We start from the raw sequence: 21,034 nt of genomic DNA, 5'->3' as shown, positions 1-21,034 counted from the left end.
TCCTTCCTTCCTTCCTTCCTGTCTTTCTTTCTTTCTTTCTTTCTTTCTTTCTTTCTTTCTTTCTTTCTTTCTTTCTTTCTTTCTCTTTCTTTCCTTCATTAATGTGAATTTTCGTGCCTCAAAGATATGTTTTTAAATGCCTAAGTGGCTGTCCTGTCTAGAAATATAGCCTATCTAGATACTTCACCATTATAACCTACTGAATTTAACTTGACCTGAAAGCTTATTTCATATTTTAACATAAAAAGTGAGAAATGAAAATTTAAATGGAATTTCCTTACAAGGGGGTGTTCTTGTGCATTTAAAGGAACTGCAGTGCAAATAATGCACACAGAAATACCTAGGGGTGCACTCCCAAGTCAGGATTTGTGAACAAAAGCTTTAATAGAACAATATTTAGTAATAGAAAGCAATTAATTTATTTTAAATTCATAAAAATTAACTCTGTGTCTATATCTCTCTCTCCCTCCCTCCCCCCTCTCTCTTTCTCTGTGTGTGTGTGTATATGTATGTGTATATGTGTATGAAAGTATTTATGTGTGTGTTTGTAGTGTGTGTGTATGCATGTATGAGTGTGTGTGTGCGTGTGCGTGTGTGTGTGTGTGTGAAATTTGCCCAAAGATTCTTTATAGATCACCAAAATGTAAAGACATTTTTGGAGAAAGAATCTTTTAAAAGACAGAAGTCTTTCGTTGTGTGGTGACCTGGTCTCATGTGGTTGCAGAATTCACAGCTCTTACGTCTTTGCTATATCCATCGGATAAAAGGATGTCTTCCACATCTTATGTGATAGGCTCCATTAAATGCTTACTGCCTCACACAGGGACCAATTGTACGAGGCAGGGTGGTAACATAATCTTTGGAAGATTGGGCCTTGTTATCTATTATACAAGGCCTTTTTGAAAATTATTTTGGTCAATTCTTTGTCCTTATTAAGTCTCTGAGTGAAAGGATAAATTCCCCCTGCTTTGCAAGCTTTCCTTTATGTGTGAAAGATTTACAGGAAAAATTATTTTGTTGCTAGAATAGGTTATAGCATGTTCTAGGAACAGATTGACTAATTATTTTTCTAACTGGATAAAAAGTAACTGTGCTGATTCTTTTCCTTTTTTTTCCCAGTATATCTTCATATGAAAGGCAATGATAAGAGAAATAAAACTGAGCAAGTCACATCTTATCAGAAAAATTTTTTTCTGCTAAACAATTTACAACAACAGCAAAAACGAGCCTCATTGACATGTATAAGGTTAAAAAAGATTGAAAACACAAAAATTAAGTCAATTGGAGGGATGCTTGTGAATCTATAAAAATATGAATTATGGAATATAAAAAAAATCACTAAAGCGTTGAAATCTGTGGTGTGTTCATGATAGCAAAACAGATATCAGCATATTATTTTATGTAGGACACTAGGCACATCATATTTAGCAATAAATATTACATCTATGCAAATTTCTGCATTGAGAAGCTAGTATAACATATATATATAATATATATATACAATGTATATATTTATATATATATAATTTTTTAATCCTCAGTTTTTCAATTCCTATTATCTTAGCTACTGACAAGCACTATAAAAATTAAATATTTATGAAGAAACATAATAAAAATATTGAAAGTTATACCAGTATTTTTCCTGACAGTTAGAAAAATAAGAAGCATTTTAAAAATTTTATATGTTCTGTAGCCACTTTGATTCAGTTATTAGGAAATTAGTATCTCAAGGCATACCTAAAACACTGACTACCATAATTAGTCAAAGTATGTTGTACATTAGAAACATTTTGGTTCTTTTATATATTTAAAAATGTTTAGATGAAGAACCAAGAACTGTGTTAACGCCGATTACTACTTCCTCCTGAATTACCATGCTTCACATATAATCGGTTAGTAATCTCTCAATTATCAGGCAACATGGACATTCGTATTATTGTCTTTCATTAGTTAAACTGAGACACCAAAGTAAAAATGCTAGCTAAAGGGCATCCACACATCAAGGGATTGAAAAAGATCTGGAGTGATTTTCAAGCAAAGAGAACGTGAGAGGACATGTACTCCATGGGCTAAAGATAAATTAACGAAGCTTCTATTGGTAGAATTACATTGTTATCTTCACACCATGCAAGTGAGAATTCCTAGAATCCCAAATAGCTATTTAATTTGTTTTAGCTGAAAACTTCCCTAACAGTAGTCTACAAAACTCCCAGAGCCATGATGACATTAGTGAAATGTCAGCTTCAAGACATAAAATTCTCACAGGTTACTTTGTTTTTCAGTTTTAAATGAATGATTCATCATAAAATCCTAGATGAGAATCGTAGATTATTGCTGTACTTTTAGTCTTGAATTATGGAAATGGCAACCTTGTGGATTTTTATCTATTATCCTGCTTTAGATATTCACTCTACAAATGATATTTTGAAAGGTGGGCAGACAAAGAAGCATCAAATACTAAATAAACTATTAATCTCATGGTTCAATTATCTGGAAAGAGTTAAAAGCTTTCTTTATGGGCTGGTGACCCATCTCAGTGAAGCTTCTGATTTATGAGGAGCGAGAGTATCTGCCTTCGGATCCCTAGGACACACAGTTGAACTTAGTCACAAATGTCTGTAACTCTAGCATAGCAGGGGCAAACCCAAATGGCTCTCTGACCTTACTGACTGGGATGCCTATTACACTGGGTTTCTTGACAGACTTTATTTCAAAAGACAAGATTGTATCTATCTATGACAACACTTAATATCAACCTCTGGGATCCACACAAATGCACTAATATGCTAACAAATGCATACGTATATACCACACAAACACATGCATACACACTCACACACACAAACAAACAAACACACACACACACAGAGAGAAATAAAACATTTCTGAACATTACTCCTTTAACCTATTAATCAGCGAGAAACAAACCATGTGCGTTCATTCACTCATCTCCTTTTTCAACTGATCTCTCAAAGTTTTCTCTTTAGGAAGCGTTATTTGTGGACCATCATCTCTCACGTTAAACATAACGGATGAGGAGCAGAAGAGTGAGAGATCTCTTTCAGGGACAGAGATAAGGAAAAGACTTGCCTGACAGAGCTAATTTGAGTTATCCCTCACAGACAGATAGTCAGGGATGCAATCGAGACAGAAGATAGGTGCAATTCTATTCCAAGGAGGTCAACAACGTGAAAACAGAGATATAGGGAAGCCTGTAAACAGTTTACTTACAGCCTGAATGATGTGTGGGGAATAATAAAGGGAAAGACCATCAGGCCACTTCTTGATAAAACTGCAGGAAATCAATGATGCTATGTGAAAATGCTTGAATCTTATTCAGAAGGTGAGCGTAGGTATTAACTATTCTGCTGGTGATGCAATGTCTGCTCATAAGCCTTGTCATGTGATTGCATGGCATCCACAACACAATGGCAAAAGCAACACTGAACCTGGTCATGCTCAATCAAATGGCTCGAAGGATTATTTCATTAAGGAGGAAATATCCATAAGTATATACTATTGATCTTCTAAAGTGCCTACATATCATTTCATACTTTAAGAATAAGAAAATGAGAATGTAATCTACTCCACTCCCCACCCTTTTAAAGAAAGGATCTTTTGTATGCCATGCTGGTTTTGAACTCACTATGTAGCTAGGGTTGATATTGAACTAATCCTGCTTCTGTCTCTTTTGATGCCTCATTACTGATGTGTTCTACTGTGTCTGGCTAGGAACGTTATTTCACGGAGATAGGCTAAGTCTCACAATAAAGAAGCATAATTTAAATGTGTAAAAAAATGCAACTTGGTTGGTGGTATTTGTCTCAGTTAGGGTTTCTGTTCCTGTGCTTAAACACCATGTAAAAAAAAGTAATGGGGGAGGAAATAAATGGTTTATTTCATCTTGCATTTCTACATCACAGTTCATTATCAAAGGAATCAAAGGAACTCAGGTCAGGACCTGAAGGCAGGTCTCTGGAGGCAAGAGCAGGCTCTTCCACATCAAGCATCGACAAGGAAATACACTACCAGCTTGTCAACACCAATTTTTATGGAACGTTTTTTAAAACTGATGTTCCTCATCTAAAATGATGGTTACTTGTGTCAAGGTAACATAAAACTAGTCAGCACAACGTTAAAACCTAAACCTATGACTACTCACTAGGACAATACAGGTCACCCAAATCATCTTCCAGACTGTGAAAGAATGTGTAAGGTCTGGGCTTTAATACAGCAATACTGAAGTTCCAGGAAACATCAAGCCTTTGTTTTTCTTCATTCTTATGAAAAAAAAATATATGATAGGTTTCAGTTCAGCACAAATGTACAAACTTTCACACTGTTTCTCCCCTACTCTTTCTATGTGTATGTCTGTATGTGAATTCCCATCCCAACCCTCTCATTTATTCTGGCTGAGTCTGGCCTGAAGTCACAATGTAGACTAAGCTACAGTGAAACAAATGATCCTTCTGCCTGTGCCTTCTGAGCATCAGGGACCAAATATTAGTTATTATCTGAAAGAAAAATATGTAAAGCACTAACAGTAATGTGAAAGAAACTCTCTCTATATTTTTCATATGCTCTCTTTCTCTCAAATGATAATCATTACAAATAGACAAAAATGCAGTATTAAAAACTAAGCTATGTAGAGCTTTATGAAGTGTAAGACATTTAGTGTATTATAGTGCATTATAGATTAACCCTTCTCTTGAATGTTCAGAATCATTCCCTTGCATCACTAGAAACAACACGTCAGGGAAAATGCATCATTCACAGTTTCTCAAGATCAACACAAGCAGAGTAGTGTTTAAGGATGTCCAAGATGATCAAACCAATCTTGGCATCTTCATTTTGTTATTAAAAGACAGTCAAAACTGAAATATCTTTTATTTAATGGTCGTAATCACACAAACTTCCCAGTTATGTTCTCTACTCCCATCAAGTCTGATAAATATTTTTCTTCCTCTTAACAAAACTTGAACCTCCCTTTCCTTACTTTGAACTAGAATAATCTATTCCACTTGTTTTGAAATTCATCTCAGCTCAGGAGTGCTCGTCTAGTACTCACGGGCTCTGGGCCCATTACCACCCTAACAATAAATCTAAAGTCTTCCCAATTAATTTATCTTAGTCCAGTTTTATCCTTAATAGACCTCAATGTAATAATCATTGATTATGCTTCATATCTTGATACTTAATCATATCTAAAGCTAGATTACTGATTATTTGCTGCATATCATTTTAGTTTTTTCTTTCTAGTGAGAATACATGGTCTCTGAAGACAAGTAACCCATAGGACACTGTTTGTCATTCTCTAGACTGTAAATTGGAACCAGGAGTTAAGTGAACATCTTAAATTCTTAAGATTGGTTCTTAACAGGTTCATATTATCTTTGCTGTAGAAAAAAATTGACATCAAAACTTTATATTTCCAGATTACTCAAACTAAAACACTTGAAGGACTATATTTGGTACATATGTGTATATCAAATTAAAATGTATATATGTATGTACATATTTTATGTATTGCAAGGAATTCATTCCTTTACATTTATTTTATTTCATATTTATCGGTGCTTTGTCTACATGTATGTTTGTTGCTTTGGTGCTTTGTCTACATGTATGTTTCTGTGCCATTTCTGTGCCTGGAGCATGGGAAGGTCAGAAGAGGATGTTGGTTTCCATGGTAACGGAGTTACAGATGGTTGTAAGCTGCTTTGGGGGTACTGGAAACTAAACCCAGGTCTTCTTCCATAGTAGCAAGTGTTTTTAACCCTTGAGATAGCTCTCTAGTCCCATATTTTTATTTCTATGGTGAACATCATTGTAGAAGATTAAGGGCATTGAAGGAAGAAAATGAGATGGAATTATATCTCCAGATAGAATATGAAATGCAATGAGAACAATGTGTGAACTTTGTGCCTTTTGTCTACAGCTATAGTAACGATTAAAGAATTTTTTTGTGGTTCACAAGACTGAACAGACATACATTTGCTAGGAGGTTGAACATATGAACCTACACATGTTAGGCAAGTCCTGGCCACTGAGCTAGTGCCCAGCTAGGAGAACAAATTTATGTCAGATGACACAAACCAATAATTTGTCTCTGAATTCTGAAGGCAAGCTTTTATAAAGTTCAACTTGTTTTCAAGTCCAATGGCAACCCAGGCCTGTGGAAACCACAGCCCTCTGAATGACAGAGCAAAAAGATACCAGATGCTGATAGGATTCCTGGCATGTATACTTTCTGGAAGTGTAGATGTTGTTAATGTCACCATTGTCGTATTTACTGATCTGCTGGGCTGCATTTTGTCTGCTTCCTTTCATTATTTGTCTTTCTATTAATTCCTTTTTTGCTTTCTCAACTGAGAAGGATAAAACCATCTTAGAACAAGATCTTGGGAACTGGACCGAGAATTCCTTGAAAACAAGGATGTGTGTCTTATTTCTAGTTGCTGATTGTACCTGGTTGATCAGACTATGCTCATTTCCCCAACATTATACTAAGAATTAATAACAAATAATGTAGTTGTTTTATTAACAAATGATATGATAGAAAGAATAATATAAGTTATTATAAAATTTATAGGAAATACTTCTGATTGAAGACAGATTTTGCATTAAAATCCTAGCTCAGGTACTACTAGGTCCGTGACACTGGATGGTTTGTCTAACTTCTTAGTTTCTTCTAGTGTAGGAAAAGAATAAGAGCACTTATTGTCCTTCATTGTATGCACATTTAAAGCCCCTCCAATGCCCTTCATTCCTTTCTGGCCTAATAGGTCATCAGCGTAGGTTTCAGTTTCCTATGAGTTTAAGAAGTCCAAGCAGTCTGTGAGTAGAAATGACCTGTTCAGCTCTGGATCATCTTAATTCTTCTGGATGTTTCTACCTTTCCTTCCTTCTTAGAAGTAGTGAAAACAAAGTAACTGTCCCAGTGGACACTGGATGTTTATCTAAACCATCATTTGCTTTCAAATTGTTAAGTTAAAGGGAGATACACTCATCTCTCTTTTAGAATGTTGTAATTTAATGTCCTATTTTTTTTAAAAAAAAAAAAATAGTAGCCCAGAGCAGATCTGAAATCTGCATTTTATCCCTGATTCTAACCTATTCCAACCTCTTGTGCTTTTGTATGACTATGGATTTGCTAAAATAAAAATCTGCAGGGGCCAATTCACTGCTTAAAATTTAGAAGTAATATTACTTGGTTTGACTTCCAACTATTCAATGTAAGCATGTACTGCTTTTTTATAGTCATTATGAAATACATTAAATTATCCATTAGAGCTTCCCTTAAGTATTCAAATTAAAGTTCAGGCTAATTAATAGTGGACAATCACCCCGTTTTGCTATTTCAAAAAGAACGGCTTTAGCCACGTCCTCACGGACTTCTAGACCTGTTGAATTTCCAGTCCCTAAGGAGTGACAGGTCCTTACATTTACGTCTGTATTGTACACATTGTTATGCTGTCTCAGATGCATTTACACATTTTATGCCCATGAGTGGATGGTTAATCCTCTTTGAAGAGTTGGGTCTAGATTCTAAACAAGTAATAAAAGATTTATAAAAACTTTGCCACTTCTCCAGTATCAGTCCCTCTACTCCAGAATCCTGTTGATATCTAAACGTGCACTTTACAGTGAACTTTCATTAATTTTTAAACTGATCTCTTTGTTTATTCTTCTTTCATATATTATAGCCTGACTGCAATTACCCATCTTCTTCCCCACATTTATTCCTCTTGTGTTTCCTTTCAGAAAAGAGCAGGGTTCCCAGGAATCTCTAACAAATACGGCATAACATGTTACAGGAAGACTAGGCAAATTGTCTCATATCACGGCAACTCAAAATGTTCCAAAAGCAGGCAAAAGAGTCAAAGACGGTCCCTGCTCCCACTATCAGGGTTCCACAAGGACACCAATCTATATATCATAGCATCTATGCAAAGGATCTAGGTCAGACCCATAAAGGCTCCCTGATTGTTGCTTTAGAATCTGTGAGCCCCTATGAGCACTCGTTAGTTAATTCTGTGGGCCATGTTCTTGTGGAGTCTTTGTCATCTCTGGCTCCTACCATCTTCCCTCTCTCTCTTTTTTAGGATTTCTAGAGCTCTGCTTGATACTTGGCTGTGGATCTATGGATCTCCTTCTGTCTGCTGCTAGATGAAGCCTCTCTGAAGGAGTTCATGCCTGGCACTGCTTAGAGGACCAGCAACAAGAGCTGGACAACCCAGAGACCAAGCTAAAAAACAAAGATGACTGGGGGGAAAAGTCAATGAAATGATTCTAATGATATTCTACTATACTGGTATACAGAGTCTAGTAAAATTGTCATATTAAATAGACAATGTGTGTTTCCTCACAAGGTATTCTTAGTTAGGTTCTGTGGCATGGTTATTTTTATAGTTATTTAAGTATGGCGATATAATTGTGTGTGCATGCTCATGTGTGTAACTGAGGTTCAGATATAATTTTATTGAATAAAGGGTACACACAAATTCTATTAACCATAACACTGAAAGGTACATCAGCACACACTGTAATAGTCACCAATGCAACAAACATCTCAGTGTAGAAAAGACAGATTAGTAGAAATTTGCAGCTCAAAATAAGGTTTACAATTAGTATAGACATTAGAAAGATATTTTAGGACAAGAGATAATTGCTTCCAATGTTACATTTCTCTTTTCAAACTTTAGTGTTATATGAGAAGTTAAAACATCCTCATTAGGATATCGTATTTTTGAATTAAGTAGATGTTCCATGTAGTTATTATTATATATAATAAACAATAAATATGTAAAATATAAATAAATTCAACTTTGATAATTTATAGTCTGTAAAATATTGAAAATTGTAAAGGGGACAAAAATATGTTCAAAAGCATTGTATTTAAGTTATTGGGCACAAATAAAATCTAAAATTTGTCTCTGTGTGGGGCGGTGCAGGTTTTCTCTATGTTTCCTAGGCTGGTATAAAATTTGTCTTCATTCCTCCCCTTCCACAGTGCTAGGTATCAGGGATATATGACTATTTGTCTCGGTTCATAGATTTCTTTGTTGGGTGGGAGTTCTTAAAAATACATCTGAAAAAGAGTAAGGGATTGCCTTTTCCAAACAGGCATCTCAAAATTATATAATATAGTTTTATTAGTTAATCTAAAAATTTGGGACATGTGTCAACTTTCCATTTTTCAAGACTTCAAAGATGATAAAGATCGAATGGCTAACGTAATTTCAAAGGCATACAAGCTGTCCCGGTTATAGCCTGATAGTTTTAAGTGTTAGATGCTCCTATGTTCTAGGTCTTTGTTCTTGCCTTAAGTCTCATTTACATATGGGGAAATTCAGGGAGAACAAGTGGGCATAGAACTCATTACTTAAAGCATTGCTTAATCTACTAGCACACACTGATTTGCTTCCTATCACTGCAGTATTAGTGTATTTTTCTAGAAAAGGAGCTGTAAAAATCAGAGCAGCTTTGTGGTCGCCTACCCTGTTTCTCAGTCCCAGAGGCTGGGTACTGGTATTGAAAACTTCTTTCATGAGATTACCTCATGTTAATCTAGCTTTGACATTCTCAGTGTAGGCACAGGGCTCCAGACTCTCACTGTGTCCTGAGCTCTTCAAATTATGCCCCCTATCCTACACAAAATTTGACTGATTCTTATGATTTTGCACAATTTGTCCTGGATTGAATGGCTAAAATTCCAAGTTTGAAACAGAAAGCCTTGGATAACAAAACCAGCATCCTAGCTGTGTTCCAGGCTCAAGCTGCCCTGATCAGCTCTCAGGAGCAGCCTGAAGGTTGAAAGAGACTCTCCTAAGTGTCATTCCCACTGCCTCCACCATCCCCAGCTTGAGAGAACACAGCTGGCAGACAGTGTGCATCAGATATCTTACTGTGCACATCCAAGCTTTCAGACAAAGCCCAGAGATCTAATTTCAGCTTTGGCAGTCTTGGTCCTGTCCCTTTAAGTTTACTAAGTCGGATATACCTGTAAGCAAGCAGTGTAATGTCTCTGCAATCGTGCTGCTGTGAAAGTATTTAATAATAAAGCCTCAGAAGTTGGGAGGTTAGATGGAAATCCATGGTATCTAATGCCAAGGTGGTGTTCACTGCGTTGAACATTGATTAAATTTTCTTTTAACATCTCTTGAAACTCACATTTTGCCACCGTTTAGACATTTTTCTCCTCCAAACTATTTTTTATATCCACGATTTAGAGTGATATGCAGTGAGGCAGCAGCTCTGAATTGGCTCAGAAATGATTCTGGGGGTAATGTTCAGGGATTGAAAATCTCTGCTTCTGTTGCATTTAAGGAAAATAAAGCTAACTTTATCCTGGCGCTCCATGCCGAGCCAGGTCACAGATTTGAGACTGCTCAAACAGCGCCATCCAAATTTTATCAGGTTGAAATGACAGCTATGTTCCAGAATCCCACAGGTTGATAAAAGAAAAACATATTTGAGTGCAGTCTCAGAGATCAGATACAGGATTGCCAGCTGTAGCCACATACTTTTGAAAAATTAAGAAACTTCATTTGCCGTCAGTGTCTGGGCTTTGAAAGATGATCGTTATTTCCATGAGAAGACTGGTCTTAAAAAATGGAGACTCTAAACCTGAAATCATATGAAATGCAACCGATAGGCTTATGCCTTCAATTCAATGCAACCCCCATCGCAGAGACCAATAGTCTGAAGACTTGATCCCCAACATAATACTCAAAGGTGAGACTTTGGTTGTAAAAACAAGGTAACCAGAATGTCTGCTGTGGGATTGTGTCTTCTATATATGACAAAGAAGCTGTATCCATAAAATCTCAACAGCATGGCTGCCTCGAAGAGACCTGAACATTGACATCATTTGACAATCGGTAGACATGACAACATGGATGGAAAAAAAAATCTCACAAGGTCTCACTTCAAGATGAAGAGCTACAAATGATGAATGACCGCTTAGAGAGGAACAATCAGTCTCCCTTAGCGATGAGCCCTCTACTTGGTTATCCAATATTGAGTGCTCAGCCTTAAAACCATATACATATCAATGATGCTATATAGTCTCAGCAGATTATATTTATAATTTATACAATGATATATAAGTATATTTGCAAAAATTATATACATAATGTGTACTTATAGATAACTTCCCTTCTTCTCAAATATTGGACTCTTTTCTTTAAATAAATACTTGTATTTATTTAATATATATCATGAACTAAATATATAAATTATATGTATTTCAAGAAAAAGGGTCCACAGTTTGATGAGGAAGGGAGAGGTGACACACAAGAGGATAGAGGATGGAGATATGGTATGTACAGTGGTAGATGACATACGTATGAAATTTAAAAACTGAAAGGCATTTGTGGAGTGATTGGAACATGGAGGCTTTGGCCTAAGCAATACGTTTTTATTGATGAATCCATAAGTGAAGTTGAAAATGGTAGTATATAAGAGGTAATCTTTATCCTTGGGTTTAGACTTTGAAAGTATATCTTATTCCCAAACTCTCTCCCATCATTCCCTTTGGTCTTCTATGAGCTGATGAACTTGGCTCTGCCCATGACCTTCTTCCCTGATGATCTGCCTCATCACAGCCTAGCAACACGAGAAAGAGGTGACCCCAGATTGAACTTCTTATACAGTTAAACTAAATGCAATCTTCGCCCCTTAAGCTATTTTCTCGGGTGTTTTGTCACAGCAATGGAAAACTGTCTGATCCAGACAGAGCAGTTGTTGACATTATTGTAATAACTTACAGATGTGACCTGAGTGTTCAAGTACACACAGCAGAATACCCCACCCCTGGAGCAATGCTCTGTCTTTCATGTAACCCACGCTGGCCTTTGCATCATACCTACCATGTGTGTTTACTTCTTTGTATCAGTATCATTTTCTCCACAACAATAGTTAAACCAAAGAAACCTGGGAAGATGTTCTTATAACAAGGACCTAAAATTTAATTATTTAATTTTCATTTGAGTCTAACTCCTTTATTCTAACATATTCATCCCGACATCTTTTCTAATTAAAAAAAAATGCAGGTGTCATTCTCTATCAGAAGCATAGAGAAGCGAAAGAGCAGAAAATTATATGATTATCATAATCCCAAGTAAATTATGCTGAGTGCTGATTTATTTACATAAGCAAAAATAGGAAACTGCCCTGATTTATTCAAAGATACTTTTATCCAAAACAGAGAAGTTCAGCATTCCTATGAACCTATGGTCCACATTAAGCTATTTGATAACATATTGTTGCAGAATCATGTAAAAGTCAATCTGTACCACGTATCAAGATACACAGTCAGACTCAAGTCTGACACAAGAACTGAGTTCTCTAATCTTTTGTGGGTGACGGGGATGGAGAGTACTTGAAATAAAGGACAAACAATAAAAGACAAAGTTGAGCATTAGAGCTCTCATGACAGTATGGATGCCCTGAAAAAAAGAGAATAGATTACTACATCTAATATATAATCTTTATAATACATAACTGTCACAGCACATAGAATAAGTAAAAAGATCTAATTCACAAACTGCAGAATCCACAACTGTTAAAACATAGAACTTAAGTAAGAATATGAACCAAACCTGCTTATGAGCTTTATAAATGCCACTGAGTTTCATGTCATGATTGTTAAGGAATATTCTCTGTAACACTCTTTAAGGGATACTCAAATGTCCTTGACTTCAAGACAGTTACAAAGAGTAATAATAAAAATAAAAGACTAGTGATTCAAATGTCATGACCAGCATTGGTATGGGAGGCATAATGTCCAAAAGTGGTAACTGACACCTGGTGAAATTTCTAACTAACTGAAGTAAAATGTGCTGGAGTTTTTCACCATGACACATTTCTAAAAAATTCTTTCTGCATAAGAATTGTGTGCACGTCAAGTAGAAATGCTTAATAAACTCTACACACAGATGAATACAGTTACTTTCACTATCATGGAATTTTTGGTCAATTCCAAACCAGTAGGAAATATAGAGGAATATATTGCACCATGTAGGTTATCCTGCTCATAACAGTATATCGAGGTAAGACCCTTAAATGCCAACATGGTCCCTTTTGTCACCACTGGGTTAAAGTGGGCCTTGTAACTTTCAAAAATGTCCTCTACAGGGAGCTACCGTCTCCACCAGGATGCCAGGGTTCTATTCTATGTCTTTCAGAAGTTTTTTTTTCTTTTGAAATTTTTTTTAAATTGAGAGATTATTTTGATTAAATTATATATTTTCTATAAATTAATGACATATTTGTTCGTTTATAAAAATCTGAGTTTACTACTTTTGACCTAACACATGCTAAGTTGACATTTCTGATTTGAATTTATTAAACTGTTGGTTAAACTGTGCAGCTAAAGTTAGAGAGGTCTGGCTCTGCCTTGCTCACACTATTTTCATTTGTTGTGGGATTATTGCAAAATAGATGACCTCACTACTAACCCTGCCACTCCACCCGTAATGAGGAAATACAGCTTATCTTATATCTCTCAGTTTTCAAACGAGTGCCTTACCCAGCAACACTTGCAAGGAGCTGTGGCTAATGATGTTCTGATGAAAGCGGTTTGAGATTTGGACCAAATATTTCTTGACATCAGAATAATTGATAAAAAAGCGAATAGCAAGGAATGTTAACAGCATATACGGCTATTGGCTTCTTATCAGAATAAGAGATGCAAAACCCCACCGACGTAGATTTGAAAAGATGTGATGAGATTTGTGAGATATACGAACTACGTTTTTAGTGTGGAAATAATTCTCTAGTTCTTACATCTTTCATATGGCAAATTTTTTTTGGTGTGGTGGCAATATCAGCTGAAAGTAGGAGTGCCTTGGAATCCGAACTACATTTTTCATCAACACTCGGTAGCCAGCCGCTGTTTGTCACTGATCTCACTGGTCACATGCACCTCAAAACTAGGAAAGTTGGATTAGCCTCATTACCACTTTAAAGAAGAGTTTGCAGTTACATTAAGCACAATTTCCATACTTTTTATTTGAGAGATTGGCTGACTTTGATTTTTTGCTTGTTTATTGAGACATGTTTTCAGGGAGCCCAGGCTGACCTCAAACCCAAGCGCTGAGGATACCCTTCGTCTTCTCATCCTAGAACCTACACCTACAAGTGGCTTTTTTCCTCTCCTTTAAACATCCTCAGCTGTGAAACCACCATTACACCAGGTTGTAAATGCTGCCAGTGTAAAGATGCAGCATACAGTTCAAGAGTGAATCTAGACTTAGTCCCTTTCATCCCATAGCATTTGAAGACTATTTTCCTAGTAGAGTAATTTAGGGGTTTGGAACAAGAACACAAAGTCAATTTCTATAATCAAAGATGTCACTTAAAGACATGCGTTCTGCCTATTCCTGTGTTGTCTGTTTGTCCTTGATTCACTACAAGACAGTTGGCCTCCAGATTACTCAGGGTTTAATCTTCTAAACTCAGAATATGATAAGCAACATATTCTTTTAAACACAAATCTATTACAACAGAAGGTTGTGCCAGGGTCTTTTTGCCTGTAAATTTTAAAAACACAGAGAAATTGTCTTTGGCATACCAACACCTTTCATTACATCCCAAATTTGTGAGATTAGTGAGCAGATTTAGAACAGTGTAACACAAGTTAACTGGCTGGAATGCTAAATTAACAAATAGGTTTTTGCATGAACAGTTCTCTTAGCAGGTATGGGATCACCTTAAAAATGGGTTTATTGAAACCATCCTGTGGATAGATCTCTTTTCAATTAATTTTTAACTAAAGTACCTACTGAGACAAGTGGGTGATAATCCCATAATTGTGCCCCAGATGAAAGGGGCCAAATCCCCCCGTGTTCTCTGGGCTAATTTCATACTTGATCTTCTATCTGCCACCTTCAACCTACTTGGCATTTACTTTTCTTTCTTCTCCTCTCTTCTTCTTTTCTTTTCTCTTCTTTTCTCTCTTCTCTTCTTACCCTTCTCTTCCTATTACTCCTTCCTCCCTCCATTCCTCCCTCCCTCCCTCCCTCCCTCCCTCCCTCCCTCCCTCCCTCCCTCCCTTCCTCCCTCCCTCCCTTCCTTCTTTATTTTTCCTTTTCCTTTCCTCCTATTTATTTATTTATTTATTTATTTATTTATTTATTTCATAGATTGTTTGACCACTGGAGACAATGTATTAACTTTTGTGTCTGGGTTGTTATCTGACTTTGATAGGAAAAATAAAGATCCTCTCGACTAGGGGATTTGTTTTGTTCTAATCAATGTCTGAGAAATAAAACACAATAAATACTCATTGAAGTAATAGACAAAGCAAAGGTTTTGTTTGGATCAATTCCTTAATTGATTTGTAAGACTCTCTGGCTGATGTTGCTCCAGTTGGGTGAGTCTAAGATTATATTTAAATATAAGGGATTAGATCAAGTTAGTTATTCATGTGGGTACAGAAGGATCATTGTCATCCCCTACAAACGTTACTTGGAAACTGGAAAACTACGAAATGGTAGCAGTCAAAATAAAGATAATCCTTATGAGTTTTCAAAACTCTGCATCCCATATGGCAAGGCCCCAAAACTCTAAGAAATCAAAATATTAACATTTTCATTTAATAAGTAACTTCCTTAAATAGCAGGACCATCCCTACTGGTCATCAACAATGACTTCCTTATGTACTTTCACCCCTCATTTGGAAGGATTTATTAAAGAGAATTGTTCTACCTATGATCATCCAAACAAGCCACGAAATACATAGTTGTTCTTACTTAACTATAACTATCTATATTAACTATAACTATTTAACAATAACTATCTATATGTCTAACTATATTAAAATTGTCTATGGGTAACCGAGTCATGAATATTAGCTTCCTTCCATACCTTTAAGAAGTGAATACATAGCATGAAACAGAAGTCTTGTATCTCGAACATTCAATGTACCCACTCTATCATGACATATAATGTCCCCACCAGCTGGTAGGTACACACCTACAGGTCTCCCAAATATTTGAGGGTTCACTAACTACCAGCACCCATACAAAATAAGGCTGTTTGCATATCATGTTTACAACTGTACAGTCACGTGCATAAGAACAAAACATCTTGTGAAATTTACAGTACTTGAAGTCAGATCAAAGAATGGGAAGTTCTGGGACCAAGCTGTTCAGGGCTGAATGTGAGTGAGTGAGGAAGAAACCAACCTCCCTGATTTTGTTCCTCAGATCAGGGACAGTCCTGGAAGCAACATAAAGCTCATACCTAGGGGTGGAGGGAAAAGGTCAGAGTAAAGACTACCCTTGAGAAGCCTTATATCTGCTAATGCCAATATATTGAACACTTAATCAGTTTAAGGAATAATCCAACTCTCCCAGGCATGCTTTTGAGATGCTAGATGGCATTGAAATAGAACTCCATCTTCCCATGGCCCATTCACGCCACAACTGTTACACAAATGAACTACCGTCTGTTATTTTTAATAATTTTTATTATGGCATTCTCTCTCTCCCCCAAATATGAACAGCACATATACTTAATTCAGGGAAGCGTGCTCCTGTTATAAAGTTCCTATTATCTTGAAAGCTTAGAAAAATTTACTAGTGTGTGATTCTGAGGTTTGACATTTCTCTTTAAGTAAGCTATAAGTTAATATGTAAAAGCCCCCATGGATTTTCTTCTTTGTTTAAATAATATCCTGTAATTCAAGCCGATCTACTTTACAATAGCATGTAAAATGCAAATTGGAAAGCAGCTGAGCTGCACAGTGAGGTTCAACCATCAGCGTTCCCACTCCTTGGATATTTTCTGATAGAAAGCTTGGGGCTGCCTTCCATGATCTTATTCTGCAGCCGTAAAGCAAGTAACCACAGCTTCATAACGCTAAGCACTCCATTGGGAAACACAAACAGAGCACATAAACCAAAGTATTCATTTCATGAGGTTTTATTAAAAGGCCTCACCTCTAAATTGAGCTGTCATATACTGTTGGGAAACTTTTTACCACAGTTTATTTTAGCTATGTAAAATGTTAAAGGAATGGCATTTCTTCAGCCTTTCACACGGAGTGGGCATGACCCCTCTTACACACCGCAAACAATCTATACCAGGTTTAATCAAATTGGCTGGAGAGTAAAATCAGGCCGTATGTTTCCCACTCTCCTGAGTTTTCAGATGTGACCCCAACCTTGTTAACACGTTGTAGAGTTTCACGTATGTCCAGCAAGCTCTTCAGCATTCTTGTCGAGAAATTATGTGGCATGATTAAAAGATACCTTTCAGGGGAGAAGGACATTTGGGTGACTCATAAATCATTCATTTGCAAAACAGCTTTACAGAGTATTTCAAGGAAATGTAGAGACTGCTTTTGCAACCTCTTCAAATGTTGCTTTCCACTGATGGTGTCACAGGTCGTTACTGATTTTTTTCCTTATGTAAGCAATACCAGCTTTCTATTAAAAATACTAATTTCCACATTCTACAGTGTCTTCTGAAGTAGCGAGTATATTAAAAAATCAAATTGCTTTGAAATATTAAAGGAATATATTTAACAGAACGGTTTCAGACAGGTTGTTTCTCTGTATTCCTGATGACAGAAAGATTTTAGCCTACAAAGTCAATAGTAAATTTTATTAAAGTCATTATTTTCCTGTTACAGGCCTCGTGCTTTAAATAAACTACAGCTGACAATGCTGTCTTACATACTGTCATACTGTAAAATGTCCCCTCTTTATTACCGCAGGGACAACTCATTTAGAACTTTGAAAGTGTGGTCACATTAGAGCGGCTCGTTTGCAGAGTTAGCCTATGGCTGTGTATAAAGAATGTGGGAGCTGGTTCTTCTCTTCTAAGTATTCTAGGGAAAAATATAAACTTGCCAACACAACATTTTTGGATAAAGATTGATGCCCTCCCCCAAAGATAAAAAACCTGTCTCAATTCTCTCACATTAGTGTGTTCTAACAATTTATAGTATTTTTTGTGCCCCACCTCACTCTGGCCCACTGAGTATTACTGAGAGCAAAGAGTTTGACACTTATATGACACATTCCCTTTCAAGGTTTAGGAACAGATATTCTCACAAATTGTATTCTTTAGTGAACAACTTCATCCTCTGTGCCATTTGTTTAATCAATATAATCTTTGATATAAGAACATATCGTGGCGAGAAATTGAATAGTCATCCCCAAAATATTTTTATCAAACCTGACAAGACATGTTTGTTGCTTTGGAGTTACTGCAAGAGCATCTCATTCTTTGCCCTGTAAAATTCTATATAATGTATATCACATCACTCTATTCTTCCTTCGGGTCTCATTGCTTTGCTTTTAAATAGTTTACTTTTCTTCTGCAAGTGCACCCAAACATCTATATCCTCATTCTTACAATTATGATGAAAACAGAAACAAAGAGGGGAGAAAAAAGACAAACAATCTAGGCCTGACATTGGGGGTGGGATCACAGGTCTTCAGTCCCACCGATCTTTCTGTATCGTCAACCTCCATTGACCTCATTTTAAGGTATCTGTCAGAAGCACGTCTAATTGTTCTCTTCAGGACAATAACACCAGAATGTCTTGAGACTCACATAATTAGAATGCTTGGCTGTCCCTTGAAGAGAAAAGCAATGTATGAAAACTGATGCAGAGTTTCTTCTAGGATGATCACAGAGTTGGTCCTCTCTTCCCCTCACCTCATTCTCCATCACTCTCCTTAGCCCCTGCTACACTCAAACCCACAGGAAAAATGAGGAGGTATTTATAGGCACTTGCACTAGAATAACAAAGACTTGATCGATGGCAAGTCTTTGATTTCAAAGCCAGCTTTCTCCTGCTCGATCTTCAGACACTAATCTTATCTGGCCTGTTCCTGTTTTAAGAAGTAGTTGGTATCAATTCCCATGGCCTTTTAAACTAAAGAAAATAGACTGGGTACTATAAAATGCTCTTATTTGGAAAGAAAAAGTAATTTAATCATTAATATATTACACACAAATGAAGTTTTGTGCCTATGAACAGGGACATACACCTAACAGATATTTGCAATTGTTTTTCTGGCATATTAAATTTTACAACTAAGTTAGGATAGCAACTATGTTATTTTCAGCTATTTTTCAAACAATATCTTATTGCCTATCACACACACACACACACACACACACACACACACACAAGAATCATAACCCATGCAGTAACCCAAACAATCCTAAAATTTTCTTACATTTCTTCCACATTTTTCGGAATGCCAGCTGAGGCACAATTGCCAGACTTCTTCATACCACATGGTGTGAACTTAGATGGTATCAGAATGCCTGATTTGTGATGTGTGTGCTACTGTTCACTTAAAAGTGATTTCTACCACCTTTTCTTATCAATGAAAAACTTTCAAGATATTTAAAAGCAGTGCCTTTCAACCTTCTGGCTGCAATAAGGCAGAAATGCCAGGTAGCTGTGTGAAGGCAGGGAATACATTTAAAGAAATCACTCAGAGGGAAGAGGTAACATTGCTTGGGCTCCATTTATTCTCTTTCTATCGGAAAAAAATTGTTTTGGGGTGAGGGGAGATTCTTTCCATTTGCTCAGTGATGACATTAGAAGCTTCCTAGAGAGATGTTGTTATTTTTTAAGAAAGATGGAGAAGGGAAACATTAAAACCTCCTTGCCAACAGAAGAGCTGAGTTCAGCAGTAATGAAGAGCCCAGGAGGCTACACTTAAAACCACAAACTCCTAAAAAGAGAGAAGATTAGAATTCTCCACCATTAACCAACCATTTTGGAGAGCAGAGGAGAAGGCCACTTAATTCTTATGAAGCAGGACTCCTGAGTAATTAAGGAAAAGGAGACATATTGAGCTCATTGCTCTGAACACACTGTCTGTTGTCATTAATGCCTGTGCAAGAACAGTGAGCTGATGACGTGGCATTCAGGGGAAGAAAATAATGAATGTCCTTAATACAATTCATGAAGACAAGTCTAAACCTGTTTCAATAAGAAGTTGGGTTTGTAGTAGAATTAACTTTGCCCACTTTAGCACATAGGTTCTCCATTGTGCATTCTTTACTCTCAGAGACTACAATGCATTTCTTTCTGCCATTTGCATTCGTGGCCACATGACATTAAGGGGACATGCTTATACCCACACCAAGCTAAAGATAAAATTATTCAAAGCCAGTCATTTTTCAAAATATAAATCACTACTTTCTAAGACTAATCATAATTAGTATGAAATAGGCAAAGGACTTAGAAATGATTGACATATGCCATGCAAACTATGCACCTGTCTGAAAGAATAATAAAACTTTCAACCAGACAGAGCCACTGCTTTGTCACTGATGCCATGACTTTTGCCTCTGGAGAGGCTTTGCTTTTTGCCTGTGTGATGCAGAATCCTAGCTAGAGGATGTTCCCATCTACACTGAATGGGGAGCTTTGTAGAAATACTAGAATTCTTCAGATTCTGTGTTGTGGAATTCACTCCTTCTTCTACATCACTATTAGTTGAATCTAAGTACATTCTGGATAATCCTGTATGGACCCAATAACAAGAAGAAATGGATAGAGATGTTTCTAGACAGCTTCAAGCACAATGAGTATTGAATGCTAATGTCTGGTTGTGAAATTTATTTCTTCTGCTTTTTAAAATTTTTACTTTTATTTTATTTCCATTACTAGTTGTGTGTGTGTGTGTGTGTGTGTGTGTGTGTGTGTGTGCACATGCACCAATATGTGGTTATGTGCACAGGACTACACATGTCTTCAGACCCCAGTGGAGTCAGGTTCCTTGGAGAAGGTATTTCAGGTTGTTGTGAGCTGACCAATGTTGGTTTGGTAACTCAGTGTGGGTCCTCTTCAAGAGTGATATGCAGCTATGTATACTTAAGTGTTGAACTATCTCTACAGAGGATTTTTTTCTGAACTCTGAAATGATGCATAGTGAGATGATGAAGCACTTTCAGGTTTGAAGTTGTTCTACTATATTGCATTATCATCTTGTACTACTCTCTGCCTTTCTTGGTCCTGGAAATCAATTAGACAGCATTACGCTCGAATTAT

The sequence above is a fragment of the Grammomys surdaster genome, unplaced genomic scaffold (assembly GCF_004785775.1).
Source record: "Grammomys surdaster isolate TR1022 unplaced genomic scaffold, NIH_TR_1.0 373, whole genome shotgun sequence".
NCBI lineage: Eukaryota > Metazoa > Chordata > Mammalia > Rodentia > Muridae > Grammomys > Grammomys surdaster.
Note: the sequence above shows the minus strand (reverse complement) of the source record.